Source organism: Salvelinus fontinalis, chromosome 17, assembly GCF_029448725.1.
Source record: "Salvelinus fontinalis isolate EN_2023a chromosome 17, ASM2944872v1, whole genome shotgun sequence".
NCBI lineage: Eukaryota > Metazoa > Chordata > Actinopteri > Salmoniformes > Salmonidae > Salvelinus > Salvelinus fontinalis.
In genome coordinates this window covers 29,563,721-29,585,751 of record NC_074681.1, presented here as the reverse complement: position 1 = coordinate 29,585,751, position 22,031 = coordinate 29,563,721, and positions in this window count along the sequence as shown.

The window sequence follows — 22,031 nt, the reverse complement described above, 5'->3', positions numbered from 1 at the left end:
TCCCTCTGCCGTTTTCTGAAGTCCACGATCATCTCCTTTGTTTTGTTGACGTTGAGCCCTCACCTCCTCCCTGTAGGCTGTCTCGTCATTGTTGGTAATCAAGCTTACTACTGTTGTGTCATCTGCAAACTTGGTGATTGAGTTGGAGGCGTGTTTGGCCATGCAGTCATGGGTGAAGAGGGAGTACAGGAGGGGACTGAGTATGCACCTTTATGGGGCCCCAGTATTGAGGATCAGCGAAGTGGAGGTGTTTTTTCCTACCTTCACCACCTTGGGGCGGCCCGTCAGAAGGTCCAGGACCCTGTCACAGGGCCTCAAGCTTAATGATGAGCTTGGAGGGTACTATGGTGTTGAATGTCAATGAACAATATTCTTACATATGTATTCCTCCTGTCTAGATGGGATAGGGCAGTGTGCATTGTGATGGCGATTGTATCGTCTGCTGGGGCGGTAAGCAAATTGAAGTGGGTCTAGGGTGACAGATAAGGTAGAGGTGATATGATTCTTGACTAGTCTCTCAAAGCACTTCATGATGACAGAAGTGAGTGCTACAGGGCTATAGTCATTTAGTTCAGTTACCTTTGCTTTCTTGGGCACTGGAACAATGGTGGCCATCTTGAAGCATGTGGGGACAACAGACTGGGATAGGGAGAGAATTAATATGTCCGTAAATACACCAGCCAGCTGGTCTGCGCTTACTCTGAGGAAGTGGCTAGGGATGCCAGCGGGTCACGTCGGTGGCACTGTGTTATCCTTAAAACGGGCAAAGAAAGTGTTTCGCTTGTCTGGAAGCAAGACGTCGGTGTCTGCGATGTGGCTGGTTTTCCTTTTGTAGTCCATCATTGTCTGTAGACCCTGCCACATACGTCTTGTGTCTGAGCTGTTGAATTGTGACTTCACTTTGTCTCTATACTGAAGTTTTGCCTGTTTGATTGCCTTGCGGAGGGAATAACTAAACTGTTTGTATTCTGTCATATTTCCAGTCACCTTGCCATGGTTAAATGCAGTGGTTCGTGCTTTCAGTTTTGTACGAATGCTGCCATCTATCCACAGTTTCTGGTTAAGGTAGGTTTTAATAGTCACAGTGGGTACATCTCCTATACACTTCCTGATAAACTCAGTCCCCGAATCAGTGTATTCGTCGATATTACTCTCGGAAGTTACCCGGAACATATCCCAGTCCGCTTGATCAAAACGGTCTTGAAACGTGGATTCCGATTGGTCAGACCAGCGTTGAATAATCCTTAGCACGGGTACTTTCTGATTGAGTTTCTGCCTAAAGGAAGGGGGGAGCAAAATGGAGTCGTCGTGGTTAGTTTTGCCGAAAGGAGGGCGGGGGAGTGTCATCAGTTGGAGTACAGTGGTTGAGTGTTTTGGCAAGTACTACAGTTGATATGTTGATAGAACTTCGGCAGCCTTTTTCTCAAATTTGCTTTGTTAAAATCCACAGCTACAATAAAGTTAGCATAAAGTCCAGTGGAGTTCTTTGAAGGCTGTCGTGGTATCAGCCTGAGGGGGATATACACGGCCGTGACTATAACTGAATAAAATTCTCTTGGGAGATAATACAGTCTGTATTTGATTGGGAGGTATTCTAGATCGGGTGAACGAAAGGACTTGAGTTCCTGTATGTTATCACAATTACACCATGAGTGGTTAATCATGTAACATATACCCCCGCCTCTTCTCTCTTCCCTGAGTGTTATATATTCCTGTCTGCGCGATGAACTGAGAATCCAACTGGTTGGAACGATTCAGACAGTATATCCTGAGAGAGGCATGTTTCCGTGAAGCAGAGAATGTTACAATCGCTGATGTCTCTTTGGAAAGAAACCCTCAACTTTATTATCCAGAGACTGAACATTAGCGAGTAATATACTTGGAAGCGGTGGGGGGTATGCGCGCCTCCTAAATCGGACTAGAAGACCACTCTGAGTACCTCTCCTCCACCGGCGTTGTTTTGGATCGGCTTCTGGAACCCAATTGCCCTGGTGGGTGCGAACAAAGGATCTGCTTCGGAAGAGTTACTGTCACTCTGATATCCAATAGTTCTTCCCGGCTGTATGTAATAACTCCCCTAAAATTCTGGGCTAACAATGTAAGAAATAATAATAAAAAAATACTGCAAAGTTTCCTAAGAGCAAGAAGCGTAGCAGCCCTCTCTGTCGGCGCCAACTTTGAATAATTACGAATGATTAAATAACAGTTAATTGCGTAATTATAAACCCTTAATAAACCATTTTTTTATTAATGAATAATACATTATTATATGATCTCTGTTGTTTGGTTGTTCCTTCCTCATCCAAGGCACTCCATCGAGAAATGTCAGTTGGATGATCTCCACATCACTCGAGGCACCGCCACCATCTTTGCCTCATCAACCTCACATTCCTCAGTAGATCATCCCCCTGCTGAGGCCAGCACCCAATCAATCACCTCCTGGTGATCTGCTCCCACTAGGAGCTCCTTTAGCCTGCCAGTTTACATCTACTCCTTATCCCTCTGCTTGAGTCGGCAGAGGCCTCTTCATATCCCATAGCCTGTGCACTTGTACCCAAAGCCATATACTATAGCTATGTATGTATGTATCCTTATATCCATATATGGCCCAAAGCTTGTTTAAGATATAAAACAAATATATTAGGTATTTTCTTACATTTTATTATCAGATACAAATATAATTGTAGATGGACAGATAGAGGTGAGGAATATAGCATAGAAGTGCTAGTGGCGGATTGAGGAATTGAATCGTTGCCTCCAGCGGCATATGTGGTCTGGTGGCTGAGCTACACAGCTAGACCAGGCCCGTCACTTCCAATGTTTATCTTGTTATCTCATACTGTTTCACTCCCTGCAAGCTGTAGGATACTTTTTAAAATGCTCCACTCAGCATCTTGGTTTTGATGTGCTGTTACCTGTTCGTTCTAATTACTGTTGGGTTCTATCGTTTGACCTACATCTCAATGCCCTAGACAGGAACTCCCTCAACCAGTCAATGAAATACACATAGGCTACATCCTAAATGGCACCACATTCCTGTTTAATGCACTACTTTGGACCAGGGCACATAGGGCTATGGTATAAGGTAGTGCACTATAAAGGGAATAGGGTGCCATTTGGGATGCATCCATATTACAGAGGCTCTCTAGGGCATACTGTCGCTAGATATTTTTTTTTTAACACAATGTGTTTAAAGTATTCTAGGCCTAATAAGTACAGTAAACACAAATATGCCACATCCATGTATTCCTGACCTGCCCTTTAGAAGTAATACTATATTCGACATAATGCATTTAAAGTACTGCAGGATTGTAAACACAAATATGCCACAGTGAATATACATACATATACAGTATCCCTGACCTTCATTCTAATGTACACCACAGTGCCTTGTTTAAACGGAAACCAGCTGCTCAAGCATTTAGGGTCTATTTATTCACTGAAGCATTTATGGCCTATTTATACTGAACAAAAATATAAATGCAACATGTAAAATCCCATTATTCATGAGCTGAAATAAAAGATCCCAGAAATCATCCGAATGCACAATAATCTTATTTCTCTCAAATTTTGGGCCGACATTTGTTTACATCCATGTTAGTGAGCATTTCTACTTTGCCAAGATATTCCATCCACCTGACAGGTGTGGCATATAAAGAAGCTGATTAAACAGCACAATAATTTCACATGTGCACCTTGTGCTGGGGTCAATAAAAGGCCACTCTAAAATGTGCAGTTTTGTCACACAACACAATGCCAAAGATATTTCAAGTTTTGAGGGAGTGTACAATTGGTATGCTGACTGCAGCAATGTCCAACAGAGCTCTTGCCAGATAATTGAATGTTTATTTCTCTACCATAAGCAGCCTCCAATGTCGTTTTAGAGAATTTGGCAATTTATCCAACCGTAGACCACATGTAACCACGTCAGCCAAGGACCTTCACATCCGGCTTCTTCACATGCGGGATCATCTGAGGTGTGGGGAAAAACAAATTCTGATTGGCTGGGCCTGGCTCCCCAGTGGGTGGACCTTGCTCCCAAGTGGGTGGGGCCATGGCTGCACCCTTGCCCTGTCATGTGAAATCCATAGATTAGGGACTAATGAATTTATTTCAATTGACTGATTTCCTTCTATGAACTAACTCAGTAATATATTTGAAATTAATTGTTGCATGTTGAGTTTATATTTGTGTTCAGTATATTTGGTGCCAGAATGGGAGAAGAGTACTTCTCCTGAGCCACGTGGCTATCCAAAAACCCTAATGGGAGTTCTTGATCTCCCAACATCGTCAAGAATACTAAATTCCTTTCTGGGCAAAAAGGAAATTACATTTCCATTTTATATTCATTTTTTCCCTTGCAACCCCCTCACCTCCTTGCCGACTTTGTGATACACTCCTGCATGCAGTTTGATGGACTGTGAAATCATTTCTACGTAGGCCCTGGCAGTACCCATTATGAACAGGAGGTGAATGTGAAGGTCACGCAGCATGATAATTCCAATGAATTCATTATTGTGCTGATAATGAGAGACAGAGAGCCCCTGGATTACAAGCCAACACGGATAATGAATATTCCTGTCATCTTCCTTCCATAGGGTGCGTTTGTAAATTCACTCTGGCTATATACTCCGATTTCAGAGCACTCTTGTCTGAGTGTGCCGGAGCGCAGAATAACTGATGAATTTACAAATGCGCAATAGCTCCTAAACATGTAAATGTTGACAAAAAATGTTATTAAATTGCTAGTAGCAGCACAGTTACAGTCACTAATGCTCTAGATAACATGAAAACAGCCCAACCAGCTCTGCTAGGGCGAGTAAAATGGCCAGAGTGAGGTGTTCTCTCACTTGTGTCTGGAAGTAGCTAGCAAGCTAGCCAGTTAGCTTGGATGCTTGACTGCCGTTGTGAGGTCAGAACACTCAGATCAACCCTACTCCTCAGCTCTGAAACGCTCTGAATTTACCAATGACCCAGTGTGCACTTTGACACACTAGAGGCAATTTAAGAATGCACCCATGGCCATACTGTACTGTGAAGAAAAAGGGATCATGGCTGAGTTCAGAGGGCTAGTCCACTCAAACTGAGAAGAACCCAGTAAAATAGACACTTTCAGGGGTGACAACATTTACCATGTGTTGGTTTACATTTCTTTACGTTGGTTGCTTTCCCACATGCTGTCACGGATCCCTCCGGAACTGTGTCATTACGCACACCTGGTCCCTATTCCCATTGATTAGTATTTGTATAAATGTGCCCTTTGGTTCAACATTGGGCGGTCGATTATTGTTCCAATGTCCGCTGGTTGTGTGAGTACCTGTGCTGTGTTGTTTTGGCTTTCATGCCATGTGTATTGCGTAGATGATTACGGGTCTCGTCCAGTGTGGTATCATTGTGCACTTGTGTATTTATTCAAGGTACTCCTCGCTCTTTTGTTTGTGTCTCAACCCTATGTTTTGTATACGTGTTTGTTTGGTCTTCGTCCCCTTGCCTTTACGTGGCACGCTGTAATTTGGGTCAATAAAAACCCCTGTTACGCATTCCTGCGCCTGTCTCCCGATCCCTTATACCAGCATGACACATGCCATATAAATAATAATTGGTAAGCAGCTTGACCTCCTCGACTTCTATCCACCTCATCCTCTAACATTGCTACGGGCACAGCCAAACAAAGGAAGTGATGGATTTGACTTTGCTCTACTTTCCTACTGGAGCTCTGGTGGAAAACTTGCCAGAGTCAATTATTTGAAAGTCAATTTATAGAGTATAAAAGTCAAGTAAACAAGTATAAGTGTATAATTGTAATTTTATATTTATTTCATTTACATTTGCTAATGATAGCTAGACTTACTAGTAGGCTAGTTCTGTTGTGATAGTATGTTTAGTTGTGTTGTGTCAGAGTTAAGTTAAGGCCCAGGTCATCGACCAAGCCTTTAACAATAACTATAATGATAAACTTTAGACTGCATAACTATAAAACGTTGCTGAGCATCTACACTAAAGGAACATTTATCATTATAGTTCTACAGTCCTACACCTGTCAATTAACTGATCAATGCATCCTACTGCACGCTGCCTATAATAAGGTGGTAACACAAGACCATTCATGAAGTCTCTAAAGCACAGATACTGGTTCAGACCATTCAGTACTTTCAGGGTGTGTTCATTGTCATAGTGACAACTGCAAATAATACTTCAATGTACATGTAGACCTAATGAAAAATAATATAGTAACTCGTATTTAAATGTAGCAATTTAACAACAAACACTGTTTAATTTGAGCATATTTTACAGCATGTCATTGCCTCGTTGCTCAAGTGGTTTGTAAGTGATTTCCATTTTTCAAATGGTTGTCAAAAGCTTCGGTTCTAATTTTTCAATGTGCTCATCTCTGTATGTCCTGTGCAACTATTTGCAATGAATCTGTCCAACAATGTTATCATAACCGGCAAAAAGTGATCACGCCAATGCACTTTCTCTCAACTGTCCCCGACATGCATTTTTTTTATGCTGTAGGCCTGTTTTACATTCAGCAATTAGCAAGAGCAAGACTGCTTCTTTCCTCGAATAAGCTTTTAGGCCTAGTTTAAAAAAAATCGAAATAAATGTCCTATAGCTTTGTAGTCTATAGCTTTTCCTGGGATTTCATGAGAAGAGGAATGGCCTATTGTTGCGAAGCTTGCGTACGCTATAGCCTGTTGGACACGGGACCAGCTGGAAGAGAGGGGCTATGTGTTTAAACATATCGTTGATAAACATTTGGAGAATGTTTTATTAAAGGGGGGAGATGAATGGGTCAATTCATATTGTTTACTTGTGCGCTAGAGCATGATGGCAGTTGTGAACATGGCTATTTAGCATACAGTCGCATGTTGTTTGTTACTTAGCATTAAGGTTATTCAATTTGGCAACACATTGAAAAGTACTTACGGATAAAAGTCTCTTATATTTAGCTATAACCAAGGCCATTACATGGTGTCAGAAGTAGACTTTGTGTAAAATCTAATGACGAGGACGACCCACCAGAGCAATTCAAGTTTGAAAGCCCTGCAGAATGGCCAGAACAGAGACAGAGATTCTGACGTTTCAGGACAGCTACAAAACTGGACAAAGATGATGAAGTCATCCAGGTCAATTTGCTAATCTACGCGATGGGCAGTGAGGCAGAGAAAATACTCAGTTAATTTCAATTTGCCCAGGATAAGGATAAAAAAAACGTTGATACAGTGTTGGAGAGGTATGACGACTACTTCATTCCACAACGGAATCAAATTCAAGAGCGAGCATGTTTTTACCAACACAGCTAAAGGGAGAGAGAAAAGGCAGAATTGTACATCAGAGCTCTTTATGAGCTAGCTGAGAACTGTGATTTCGGTGCTAAAAAGGATGACGATATCCGAGACTGTTTAGTAGTCGGCATCACAGATAAAGAACTCTCTCAAAAGTTACAATGACACATTGACCTTAGCACAGGCTATTCAACAAGTGCAGCATTCTGAGGATGTTGCTAGGCAGATTAGCTTGCAGACGAGGGAACGGCAGCAGGGGCTAATACAGCATGTAACTATCAGAAGCTCTGCTAGGAAGAGAGGGCTATGGGGAGGGAAAGGGCGTGAGTCAAGGACATGGCAGCTCTAAAACAAGCCACATTGCAAGAAAGTGTGAAATATAAAAAAGAAAGGAGGACCAAGGCACTCTTCATATAATTAATTGAAATGTCTTTATTAGTATGGCATGTTCAATAGAAACAAAGTTGTTTAAAAACCGACGCGTTTCGGCTGCATGTCCTTGGTCAGGGAGTTTTAAACAACTTTGTTTCTATTGAACATGCCATACTAATAAAGGCATTTTAATTAATTATATGAAGAGTGCCTTGGTCCTCCTTTCTTTTTGATGACCAATTTACACCTTTTACCAAAGAACACCTTCTATCTACCAAAATATACTATAGTGTACCTTAGTAGCGCTTCCCTTCCTCCTCTTTGAACTGTGAAATATGTTGTAAAAGCAGGCATGCTAACCAGGAAAGATGCCCAGCGCTCTAAAGCACTTGCAACAAGTGTAATCTGAAAGGACATTGTGAATGTTTGTGTGAAAGCAAATCACAATCTGTGAGGGAGATCACAGAAGGGATAGATAAATACATTTCTGAGTTCAGTTAGCAAGGAGGCTAGCGGGAAAACTGGACTGTGCTGCTCAACATAGGTGACACCCCTATAAGCTTCAAAATAGAAACAGGCGCAGACACAAACATTATTAGTGAAGATAGTTTTAAACAACTCTCACGAGGAGAGAATTGTGCCCGCCGATGCGCGTATGAGCAGCCCAGGGGGCGAGTTAAAGTGTCTAGGTCAGTTTCAGGCTAACACTAGCTACAAGGGACAACAGTACAGTTTCCTTGTGTACGTGATATCAGGAGGGGGTGTCAACAATGCTTAGCTGTGTAACTGCTGCAGATATGGGCCTGCTTAAGGGCATAAACAAGGTCAGTTATGCTAAAAGCTAAAAACTGAACCAGAGAAAATTGTCCTAAAAGAGAATGCGCAGCCATACGCAGTACATGCAGCCAGGCGAGTACCACTGCCGCTAATGGCTAAAGTGAAAATGCATCTCAATCACATGGAAAATGAGGACATAACGGTAAAAGTAACAGAGCCGACAGAATGTTGTGCTGCTATGGTGCCAGTGCTAAAGCCAAATGGCAACATCCGAATCTGTGTCGATCTAAAACCACTCACTAAAGTAGTGAAAAGGGAAAATTACATTCTTCACACGATGGAGGAAATCGTGTCACAACTATCAGGAGCCAAAGTGTTCACCACGCTAGATGCAGTTAGTGGGTTCTACCAAATCCCTCTACACGAGGAGAGTAGCAAGCTGACTACTTTCATTACTCCTTTTTGGAGATATCGCTTCAAACGTCTCCCGTTCAAGATAACCAGTGCCCCTGAGTTTTTTCAAAGGAAAATTACCGAAACTCTGCAAGGGCTCGAGGGTGTGGCTATATACACTGAACAAAAATATAAACGTAACATGTAAAGTGTTGTACCCGTGTTTCATGAGCTGAAATAAAAGATCACAGAAATGTCCCATATGCACAAAAGGCTTATTTCTCTCAAATGTTGTGCACAAATTTGTTTACATCCATGTTAGTGAGCATTTCTCCTTTGCCAAGATATTCCATCCACCTGACAGGTGTGGCATATCAAGAAGCTGATTAAACAGCATGATCATTACACAGGTGCACTTTGTCCTGGGGCCAATAAAGGCCACTCTAGATTGTGAAGTTTTGTCACACAATACAATGCCACAGATGTCTCAAGTTTTAAGGGAGCTTGCAATTGGCATGCTGACTGCAGGAATGGCCACCGGAGCTGTTGCCAAAGAATTTCATTTTAGAGAATTTGGCAGTACGTCCAATATGTACGCCTCAAAACCTCAAACCGCTGGAAGAGCGGTTTGCTGATTTCAACATTGTGAACAGAGTGCCCCATGTTGGCAGTGAGGTTATGGTTTAGGCAGGCATAAGCTACAGACAACAAACACAATTGCATTTTATTGAATTTTACCGTGACGAAATCCTGAGGCTCATTGTCGTGCCATTCTACGAACATTACCTTATGTTTTAGCATGATACTGTATCACCCCATTTCGCACGGATCTGTACACAATTCCTGGAAGCTTAAAAAGGCCCAGTTCTTCCATGGCCTGCATACTCTCAAGACATGTCACCCCATGGAGCAGGTTTGGGATGCTCTGGATCGACGGGTACGACAGCGTGTTCCAGTTCCTGCCAATATCCAGCAACTTTGCACAGCCATTGAAGACCCCTGGGACAACATTCCACAGGCCACAATCAACAGCCTGATCAACTCTATGCGAAGGAGATGTGATGCGCATGAGACAAAAGTTGGTCACCAGATACTGACTGGTTTTATGATCAACGCCCATACCTTTTTTTAAAGGTATCAAATCAAATTTTATTTGTCACATGCGCCGAAAAGTCTGGGTGGCCATTTGATTAATTGTTCAGCAGTCTTGTAGGCTGGGGGTAGAAGCTGTTAAGGAGACTTATGGACCTAGACTTAGCGCTCCGGTACCGCTTGCCTTGCGGTAGCAGAGAATAGTCTATGACTTGGGTGACTAGAGTCTTTGACAATTTACATATACATCTGTAGCCAAGAGTTTATATTTGAGTTTTTTGTTTATAAAATATGTATTATATATAAAAATGCATAGAAATGTCATTAAACCATGACTCCTGACCTGAGGGACAAGCCATTTTCATGGTGAAATATGACTTTTTTTTAAAAATATACACTGCTCAAAAAAATAAAGGGAACACTTAAACAACACAATGTAACTCCAAGTCAAGTAGAGATACAAGTAGAGATATATCAAACCTTTCTTGTTGTACTTAACGATCCTATAAAAATGGTAGACTATCAGGTACTCAGCAAGAAGGTCTGATTTCCCTATTACTGAAACAGGACCCAGGTGATAAGTATGAAGGTCCAGTCCATTGAAAAAGCTGGAGGTCTCTTACACTTCAATGTAGTGATGCAAAAATCCTTGGGAAATGCATAGCATATAGAATTAAGGTTTTATCAGATATTGTTCATTCTGTACAGACAGGTTTTGTACATGAATGATACATTGGAGATAATATACAACAATTGCATGAAACAATAGAACAATGAAACATCAAATAAGCTAGGCCTGATCATCAAAGCAGATTTTGAAAAGGCTTTTGATAAAGTACGACTAGAATTGATATACACTGCTCAAAAAAATAAAGGGAACACTTAAACAACACAATGTAACTCCAAGTCAATCACACTTCTGCGAAATCAAACTGTCCACTTAGGAAGCAACACTGATTGACAATAAATTTCACATGCTGTTGTGCAAATGGAATAGACAACAGGTGAACATTATAGGCAATTAGCAAGACACCCCCAATAAAGGAGTGGTTCTGCATGTGGTGACCCCAGACCACTTCTCAGTTCCTATGCTTCCTGGCTGATGTTTTGGTCACTTTTGAATGCTGGCGGTGCTTTCACTCTAGTGGTAGCATGAGACGGAGTCTACAACCCACACAAGTGGCTCAGGTAGTGCAGCAAATCCAGGATTGCACATCAATGCGAGCTGTGACAAGAAGGTTTGCTGTGTCTATCAGCGTAGTGTCCAGAGCATGGAGGCGCTACCAGGAGACAGGCCAGTACATCAGGAGACGTGGAGGAGGCCGTAGGAGGGCAACAACCCAGCAGCAGGACCGCTACCTCTGCCTTTGTGCAAGGAGGAGCACTGCCAGAGCCCTGCAAAATGACCTCCAGCAGGCCACAAATTTCCACGCGCCAAATATTTTTCAACTGCGCTGCGATGTCTCACATGAACTTTGAACATCTCTAATCGCATAGTAACCACAGACTGTACGTTAAAGATAAATATTTTTCCTTCGAGTATTATGATATTGTTAATTGATCGACTATGGCTTTCCAAATTTCCCAACACTGCTATTTGTTTTTTTTCAGCCATTCTGGACCCTGTGACCAGAAACAAGCTACGTGGGGACAATACCAGAATAAATTATCTAATGATTCTGTTTCTTCGCAAAATCTGCAGAGCTGAGATTGTTGTATGCCCCATGTATTGGTGGCAAGAAATTTGTATAATAATTTAAATGGAAAAACTCAAACTATTGAATCAAGCGTTGTTTTGTGTTTTAGTTCACACATCATGTGCCATGGAATTGTTACATCAAAACATTTTCCCCAGCTATTTTGCAACCTGTATGGCACAGCTGTCAACATTTTTGTCCTCAAATGAAACTGGTATATTTATACCAATCATTTTCAGCCTGTTTTGGTCATTAATATATGACAGACAAACAAATTCCCTACCTTCTCTCCCTTCCACATGTTGGTTGTATTGAGCAAACATTCCCATATACTTTTTGAAAGCTAAAGTACATGTGTGACATAACTCCACCATTACTATTCATAAAATAATGAATAAATATAATACAAAAACAATGCATAGTGTTTTTTATCACTGAATATATTTGAGTTTAACCGTAATATTTGGTTTAATATTTTTTCAGTTTTTTCTGGAGGATATCATTTCAATTGTAACCAACTTTGTATGGCTTGTTTCAGAAAGGGCGATACTTTGAACAAGGTTTAATGTTCAATTAACCAAAAATGAGAAGTTGTAATCTGTATAAAGGCCAAAAGTAAAATATATATTTTTTTTTACAAATAGTGAGCCTTTCTTATTAATATATTGGAGAACCAGTTTGGGTTTAAGTATAATTTATGCATGAGTGAAGATTTTACTGAGAGATTTAATGCTGTAATATTTAATAATTTCAGACCCCCAAACTCATATTAGTTATATAAGTAGGCATGTTTAAATTTGTCTGGCTTAGCGTTCCAAATTAGGTGAAATATTTTATGTTCATGTGATTAAAAAGAAAAATTATTCTGGGATAAGCGGCGTCATAAGTAGATAAGTAAACTGTGATATAACTAAAGAGTTGATCAGTGTGATTTTTCCATAAAGTATTTACCTCTTCATGGTTGCTGAATCTTGTCTATTTATGCTAATTTTCTATTTCAATTTGTTGTGGTAGGTTAATTTATATCTTTTTCGGGATATAAGTACCAATACCAATATTTCACCATCAGCCCATTTTATTGGTAAACTACATGGTAATGTAAAAGTTGTATATTTTAACAATCCAATACGTAATATGGTGCACAAAATAAAAGTAAACAGAAATACCTTATTTACATAAGTATTCAGAACCTTTGCTTTGAGACTCTAAATTGAGCTCAGATGCATCCTGTTTCCATTGATCACCCTTGAGATGTTTTTAACAACTCAAATTTGAGTCCACCTGTGGTAAAATCAATTGATTGGACATGATTTGGAAAGGCACACACCTGTCTATATAAGGTCCCACAGTTGACAGTGCATGTCAGAGCAAAAACCAAGCCATGAGGTTGAAGGAATTTACCGTAGAGATCTGAGACAGGACTGTGTGGAGGCACAGATCTGGGGAAGGGTACCGAAACATTTCTGGAGCATTGAAGGTCCCCAAGAACACAGTGGCCTCCATCATTCTTAAATGGAAGAAGTTTGGAACTACCAAGACTCTTCCTAGAGCTGGCCGCCCGGCCAAACTGAGCAATCAGGGGAGAAGGGCCTTGGTCAGGGAGTTGACCAAGAACCCAATGGTCACTGACAGAGCTCCAGAGTTCCTCTGTGGAGATGGGAGAACCTTCCAGAAGGACAACCATCTTTGCAGCACTCCACGAATCAGTCCTTTATGGTAGAGAGGCCAGACAGAAGCCACTCCTCAGTAAAAGGCACATTACAGCCCGCTTGGAGTTTGTCCTAAAGGACTCTCATACCATGAGAAACAAGATTCTCTGGTCTGCTGAAACCAGGATTGAACTATTTGGCCTGAATGCCAAGTGTCTTTTCTGGATGAAACCTGGCACCACCCCAACGGTGAAGCATGTTGGTGGCAGCATCATGCTGTGGGGATGTTTTTCAGTAGCAGGGACTGGGAGAGTAGTCAGGATCAAGGGAAAGATGAGCGGAGCAAAGTACAGAGAGATCCTTGATGAAAACCTGCTCCAGAGCGCTTAGGAACTCAGACTTGGGTGAAGGTTTACCTTCCAACAGGACAATGACCTTAAGCACACAGCCAAGACAGTGCAGGAGTGGCTTTGGGACAAGTCTCTGAATGTCCTTGAGTAGCCCAGCCAAGGCCCGGACTTGAACCAAATCGAACCTGAAAATAGCTGTGCAGTGACACTCCTTATCCATCCTGACAAAGCTTGAGAGGATCTGCAGAGAAGAATGGAAGAAACTCCCCAAATACACGTGTGCCAAGCTTTTAGCGTTATATCCAAGAAAACTCGAGGCTGTAATCGCTGTCAAAGGTGCTTAAACAAAGTACTGAGTAAAGGGTCAGAATACTTATGTAAATGTGATATATATATTTTTTTTCTTTTTACATTTCCAAAGATGTCTAAAAACCTGTTTTTGCTTTGGCATTATAGGGTATCGCATGTAGTTTGATGAGGGGAAAAAACAGTTTAATCAATTTTAGAATAAGGTTGTAACATTACAAAATGTGGAAAAAGTCAAAGGGTCTGAATACTTTCCGAATGCACTGTAATTTTAATAGCTCGCATTTCAGTGGCCATAACAAATAGATATGGAGACAGTGGACAGCCTTGCCTTACTCCTCTTGGCAGTTCAGTACTTTCTGAGAAGTAACCATTATTTACTATTGTATACCTGGGGTTGCTATACCTAAGTAATAATGCCAGAGAAGCCGGTATTTGGAGGATATATTGGCACGGATGTTGTTAGGCCCTTTACTTCATCTTGGGCCAGAAAACAGTGCCAAAATATCCTCAACACCATCTTCGAGGGCATTATCACTTTTATACAACGGGTTACCAACATATTAAAATAATGATTTGACATATTTTAATTGAAAACTTTCTTTTTATGAATTTATTTATGCTATTTCTACCTGCTACAAGATATAGTAATGACACAAATCTAGGGTTAATACCCAAGCCGGCTGGACGTTCGTTTCATCGGTTCAGTTGCCCGAGACGCGACCCAGTCGTTCAGTCTTTTTGTTCTGTATCTATGGACGCGACCTAGTCGTTCGTTCTAAATGTTCCATTGCCAAAATTGGCTGGCAACGTTCTTATCTCTTGCTTGCTAGCTAGAAAATTACGGCTAACTTAGTCACGTCAAACCGTGCGGCCAGAATAACAGCGAAGTAGCTGCATTTGGATTTGTTTAAGCTGTTTTCTAGTGAAATGTATTTGTATACATCCATAACAATGAGGTAATGTTGCGTGCTTGCACCTGGCATAGAAAATGTGCTCTCTCGTCAGGACACTGTTGTTAAGAGGATCGAGCCAACAACACAGCGAAAACAATCACATCAAACTGAAGCTGGAAAGACTTCAAACTAGCTGCTCTTCATTTCATTTGACCTGTTTTCCATTGATAGTTCTTTGTATATCCATAAAGATTAGGCTGATTCATGATTTCGACTGGCTGAGAAAAGTTTCCTACCTCTCTCTCATCCCGACTCCTGACACATTCATTACTATGAGACAGCTAAAGATCGACTTTGAACTAAATGTTAGTCTAAAATAAATGTGAGATAATTTCCAGATGCTTTTTATAGTGGAGATCAAGTTTATAAATTGCCTGGCCGGGCTGATGAGACAGTGGATTGTGCAGTGAGATGGAACAGAGTAAATAGGCATTTCAATGGTAACTTGTGTAATTGACCCCAGCTGGAATGCGATTTTAACCAATCAGCATTCAGGATTAGTGTCACGACTCCGACCGAGGCAGGCTCTCCTTCCCGTTCGTTTGGCGCTCGGCGGTCGTCGTCACCGGCCTATTAGCTGCCACTGATCCTTTTCTTCCCCTCCTTATGTGTTTATTGGTTACACCTGTTTTCATTTGTTGGTAATTAGTTGGGCTTATCAGTCAGCCGGCCCACCCGGTTCTTTGTGCGGGATTGTTAGTTGGTAAGCCTGGTGTTTGTTTTGAACTACGTGTGCTTTCATTCCCCCCGTGTCTGGGGTAGTTTTATGTGAGCACCCAGTGTATTAGAAGGGTGGCTTTAGTTTCTCAGTGTTCATTAAAAGGAACATTTGTTATTGCACCCTCTGTTTCCTGCGTTTGACTTCGCACTCCGACACCCAGTCCTTACAATTAGACCCAGCTGTTGTATAAATAACTTGAATCCATTCTATTTTTATTTATGTTATTTAACCTTTATTTAACCAAGTAGTCTAGTTGAGAACAAGTTCTCATTTACAACTGCGACCTGGCCAAGATAAAGCAAAGCAGTGCGACACAACAACACAGAGTTACACATGGAATAAACAAACATACAGTCAATAACACAATAGAAAAGTCTATTTACAGTGTGTGCAAATGAGGTAAGATAAGGGAGGCAAGGCAATAAATAGGCCATAGTGGTGAATTAATTACAATTTAGCAATTAAACACTGGAGTGTTAGATGTGCAGAAGATGAATGTGCAAGTAGAGATACTGGGGTGCAAAAGAGCAAATAAAAAATAAATAACAGTATGGGGATGAGGTAGTTGGATGGGCTATTTACAGATGGGCTATGTACAGGTGCAGTGATCTGTGAGTTACATTTTACATTTTAGTCATTTAGCAGACGCTCTTATCCAGAGCGACTTACAGTAGAGTGCATACATTTTTATTACATTTTACATACCGAGACAAGGATATCCCTACCGGCCAAACCCTCCCTAACCCGGACGACGCTATGCCAATTGTGCGTTGCCCCACGGACCTCCCGGTTGCGGCCGGCTGCGACAGAGCCTGGGCGAGTTGCTCTGACAGCAGGTGCTTAAAGTTAGAGAGGGAGATATGAGTCTCCAGCTTCAGTGATTTTTGCAATTTGTTCCAGTCATTGACAGCAGAGAACTGTAAGGAAAGGCGGCCAAAGGAGGAATTGGCTTTGGGGGTGACCAGTGAAATATACCTGCTGGAGCGCGTGCTACGGGTGGGTGCTGCTATGGTGACCAGTGAGCTGAGATAAGGCAGGGCTTTTCCTAGCAAAGACTAATAGATGACCTGGAGCCAGTGGGTTTGGCGAAGAATGTGAAGCGAGGGCCAGCCAATGAGCGCATATAGGTCGCAGTGGTGGGTAGTAATGGGGCTTTGGTGACAAAACGGATGGCACTGTGATAGACTGCATCCAATTTGCTGAGTAGAGTGTTGGAGGCTATTTTGTAAATGACATCGCCGAAGTCAATGATCGGTAGGATAGTCAGTTTAACCTCTTTGGGCTCAAGGGGCAGTATTGAGTAGCCAGATAAAAGGTGCCCATTTCAAAATGGCCTCGTACTCAATTCTTGCTCGTACAATATTCATATTAGTATTACTATTGGATAGAAAACACTCTCTAGTTTCTAAAACCGTTTGAATTATATCGGTGGGTGAAACAGAACTGGACTTAGAGCAATTTTCCTATGTGTATGTCAGAATGCAGAATTTTGCTGGCTGTTCTGAGACCTGTGTATTAATTTGCCTGTCCTCTATTGGTTGAGATGCACTGCATACACCTTCCACTGGGTGTCAGCGAATAGGGAGAGTTGAAATGGAGTAGTTCCCAAAGGTTATAAATTGCTTGGAACCGAAGTGTCCCATCTTTCCAGTCTTCGCTCTGACGCAGGGAGGGTCTTGGCATGTCATTTTAGAAGCTCCCGTTTTAGCTCCTAGATATATCCGGCTCTGTTTTTATTCGATACAGGTGTTGAAGACATCATAATGTTGTTATTTTAAACCGAATTATATCAGTTTATGTCAGTATATTGCGATTTTTGGGTATTTATTTTTGTGACGTTGTAGGAAGTTGGGTATCTCTGGCCCACATGGCTATTGTTTACTGCTAATTGCAACGTTGAAGACAACGTTCTCCAACCTAGCAACGATTCTTTTGGACAAAGGACACCTTTCCCAAGATTCTGATGGGAGTTCATCGCAAAGTAAGAACTATTTATGCTGATAATTCGTTGTTCTGTTGAAAAAGTAAAATGCATAAGACGCCATTATTTGCCGTGTAGCCTTGCGTTATCGCACCCTGTATTGCACCCTGTATTGCACAGTAACGTTAATTAAAAAAATGTAATTCAGCGATTGCATTAAGAACTAATTTGTCTTTCAATTGCTGTCCAACCTGTATTTTTTTAGCCAAGTTTCGGAATAGTTTTCGATAAGAATAGGTGGCTTTCCAAGATGGCGCCGGACAAATTGCTTGAGCTTTTGGCAACTTTTCTCATTGTATAAGCACGATTTGTGCCGCTAAATAGGCACATTTTCGAACAAACTCTATATGCATTGTGTAATATGATGTTACAGGACTGTCATCTGAAGAATTCGGAGAAGGTTAGTGAAAAAATTAATATATTTTGGTGGTTTATACGTTATAGCTATTTTTGCCTTGAATCAATGCTGGTGTGATGTTTGCTATTGTGCTAAGCTAATATAACGCTATATTGTGTTTTCGCTGCAAAACACTTGATAAATTGGAAATATTGTCTGGAATCACAAGATGCCTGTCTTTCAATTGCTGTACACTATGTATTTTTCAGAAATGTTTTATGATGAGTATTTAGTTATTTGGCATTGGTGTCTGTAATTTTTCTGTCTGCTTTCGGTGCAATTTCTGACTGTAGCTGCAATGTAAACTATGATTTATACCTGAAATATGCACATTTTTCGAACAAAACATATGCTATACAATAAATATGTTATCAGACTGTCATCTGATGAAGTTGTTTCTTGGTTAGTGGCTATTTATATCTTTATTTGGTCGAATTTGTGATAGCTACTGTTGGAGTAAAAAACTGATGGAGTAAAAATAATGGTGTCTTTTGCTAACGTGGTTAGCTAATAGATTTACATATTGTGTCTTCCCTGTAAAACATTTAAAAAATCGGACATGTTGGCTTGATTCACAAGATGTGTACCTTTCATCTGGTGTCTTGGACTTGTTAATGTGTGAAAGTTAAATATAAAAAAAAAATAACTTTTGAATTTCGCGCCCTGCACTTTGAGCTGGCTGTTGTCATAAGTGTACCGACGTCGGGCTTTACGCCAAACAGGTTAAAGAAGGTATATTAGGAAACATGAGTTAAGGATGCTTTATTGCGAAATAGGATGCCGATTCTAGATTTAATTTTGGATTGGAGATGCTTAATGTGAGTCTGGAAGGAGAGTTTACAGTCTAACCAGCCACCTAGAATATGTGGACAACTACAAATATCTAAGTCAGAACTGTCCAGAGTAGTGATGCTGGAATGGGTGGGCAGGTGTGGGCAGCGATCGGTTGAAGAGCATGCATTTAGTTTTACTTGCATTTAAGAGCCGTTGGAGGCCAAGGAAGGAGAGTTGTATGGCATTGAAACTCGTCTGGAAGTTAGTTAGCACAGTGTCCAAAGAAGGGCCAGAAGTTTACAGAATGGTGTCGTCTGCGTAGAGGTGGATCCGAGAATCACCAGTAGCAAGAGCAACATCATTGATGTATGCAGAGAAAAGAGTCGGCCTGAGATTTGAACCCTGTGGCACCCCTATAGAGACTGCCAGAAGTCCGGACAACAGGCCATCCGATTTGACACTGTAAAGCACTTAGGCGTAGTGGGTGCGGAGTCAGGTGCAGGAAGCAGAAGGTACAGAACAATGTTTTATTATGGCACAGAGAAAAATGTTCACGCTAATACCGGGCGCACATAAAAGATCGTCCCAAAACCAGGACCCAACCAGTCAGGAGGAAAAACAATGGGAAATGCACTACCACAAACATACACAGAGGAAAAATAAGCCCGTACAAAGAGTAGGCAGGCCTTACTGGCTTAAATAGCCCAACTAAAAACCTAAACAAGTAACAGGTGTAACCAATAAGACAAAGCCAACAGAAAAGGGATCGGCGGCAGCTGGTAGACCGGTGACGACGACCGCCGAGCGCCGCCTGAACAAAAAGAGGAGCCACCTTCGGTGGGAGTTGTGACAGACACAATGAACTCTGTCTGAGAAGTAGTTGGTGAACCAGGCGAGGCAGTCATTTGAGAAACCAAGGCTGTTGCGTCTGCCGATAAGAATGTGGTGATTGAAAGAGTCTAAAGCTTTGGTCAGGTCGATAAATACAGCTGCACAGTATTGTCTCTTATCAATGGCGGTTATGATATCGTTTAGGACCTTGAGCGTGGCAAAGGTGCACCCATGGCTAGCTCAGAAACCAGATTGCATAGCGAAGAAGGTACGGTGGGATTCGAAATGGTCGGTGATCTGTTTATTAACTTGGCTTTCCAAGACCTTAGAAAGGCAGGGTAGGATAGATATAGGTCTGTAGCAGTTTGGGTCTAGAGTGTCTCCCCCTTTGAAGAGGGGGATGACCGCGGCAGATTTCTAATCTTTGGGGATGTCAGATGATACGAAAGAAAGGTTGAACAGGCTAGTAATAGGGGTTGCAACAATTTCGGCGGATAATTTTATAAAGAGGGTCCAGATTGTCTAGCCCGGCTGATTTGTAGGTTCCAGATTTTGCAGCTCTTTCAGAACATCAGCTATCTGGATTTGGGTGAAGGAGAAATGGGGGAGGCTTGGGCAAGATGCTGTAGGGGGTGCAGGGCTGTTGACCAGGGTAGGGGTAGCCAGGTGGAGAGCTTGGCCAGCCATAGAGAAATGCTTATTGAATTCTCAATTATCGTGGATTAAACGGTGGTGACAGTGTTTCCTAGCCTCAATGCAGTGGGCAGCTGGGAGGAGGTGCTCTTATTCTCCATGGACTTTACAGTGTCCCAGAACTTTTTGGAGTTTGTGCTACAGGATGCATATTTCTGTTTGAAAAAGCTAGCCTTTGCTTTCCTAACTGCCTGTGTATATTGGTTCCTAACTTCCCTGAAAAGTTGCATATCGCAGAGGCTATTCGATGCTAATGCAGTACACCACAGGATGTTTTTGTGCTGGTCAAGGGCAGTCAGGTCTGGAGTGAACCAAGGGCTGTATCTGTTCCTGGTTCTACATTTTTTGAATGGGGCATGCTTATTTAAGATGGTGAGGAAAGCACTTTAAAAAAATAACCAGGCATCCTCATCTGACGGAATGAGGTCAATATCCTTCCAGGATACCCAGGCCAGGTCTATTAGAAAGGCCTGCTCGCTGAAGTGTTTTAGGGAGCGTTTGACAGTGATGAGGTGTGGTCATTTGACTGCAGACCTATTATGGACGCAGGCAATGAGGCAGTGATCGCTGAGATCCTGGTTGAAGACAGCAGAGGTGTATTTGGAGGGCAGGTTGGATAGGATGATGTCTATGAGGGTGCCCATGTTTACGGATGTGGGGTTGTACCTTGTAGGTTCATTGATAATTTATGTGAGATTGAGGGCATCAAGCTTAGATTGTAGGATGGCCGGGTTGTTAAGCATGTCCCAGTTTAGGTCACCTAACAGCACGAGCTCTGAAGATAGATGGGGGGCAATCAATTCACATATGGTGTCCATGGCACATCTGGGGGCAGAAGGTGGTCTATAGCAAGCAGCAGCTGTGAGAGACTTGTTTCTGGAAAGGTGAATTTTTAAAAGTAGAAGTTCAAATTGTTTGGGCACAGACCTGGATAGTAAGACAGAACTCTGCAGGCTATCTCTGCAGTAGATTGCAACTCCCGCCTCCTTTGGCAGTTCTGTCTTGTCAGAAAATGTTATGGATAGGGATGGAAATGTCAGGGTTTTTGGTGGCCTTCCTAAACCAGGATTCAGACACGATCCGGGTTGGCAGAGTGTGCTAAAGCAGTGAACAAAACAAACTTTGGGAGGAGTCTTCTAATGTTAACATGCATGAAACCAAGGCTTTTACGGTTACAGAAGTCAACAAATGAGAGCACCTGGGGAATGGGAGTGGTGCTTGGGGCTGCAAGGCCTGGGTTAACCTCTAAATCACCAGAGGAACAGAGGAGGCGTAGGATAAGGGTACGGCTAAGGGGTATAAGAACTGGTCATCTAGTATGTTCGGAACAGAGTAAAAGGAGCAGGTTTCTGGGCACATAATGTACAGACGAAGGTATGGTAGGATGTGAATACAGTTGAGGTAAACCTAGGCATTGAGTGACGATGAGAGAAGTATTGTCTCTAGAAACACAATTTAAACCAGGTGAGGTCACCGCATGTGTGGGAGGTGGAACAAAAGGGTTAGCTAAGGCATACTGAGCAGGGCTGGAGGCTCTACAGTGAAATAAGACAATAATCACTAACCAAAACAGCAATGGACAAGGCATATTGACATTAGGGAGAGGCTTGCGTAGCCGAGTGATCATAGGGTCCAGTGATTAGCTAGACGGGCTGGAGACACGGCGATTCAGACGGCGTGTCTCCACGGCGACTGCAGGCTAGCAGAAGGGCCTTATAGGGACGTCGCAATGGAAGAGTCTGTTGTAGCCACC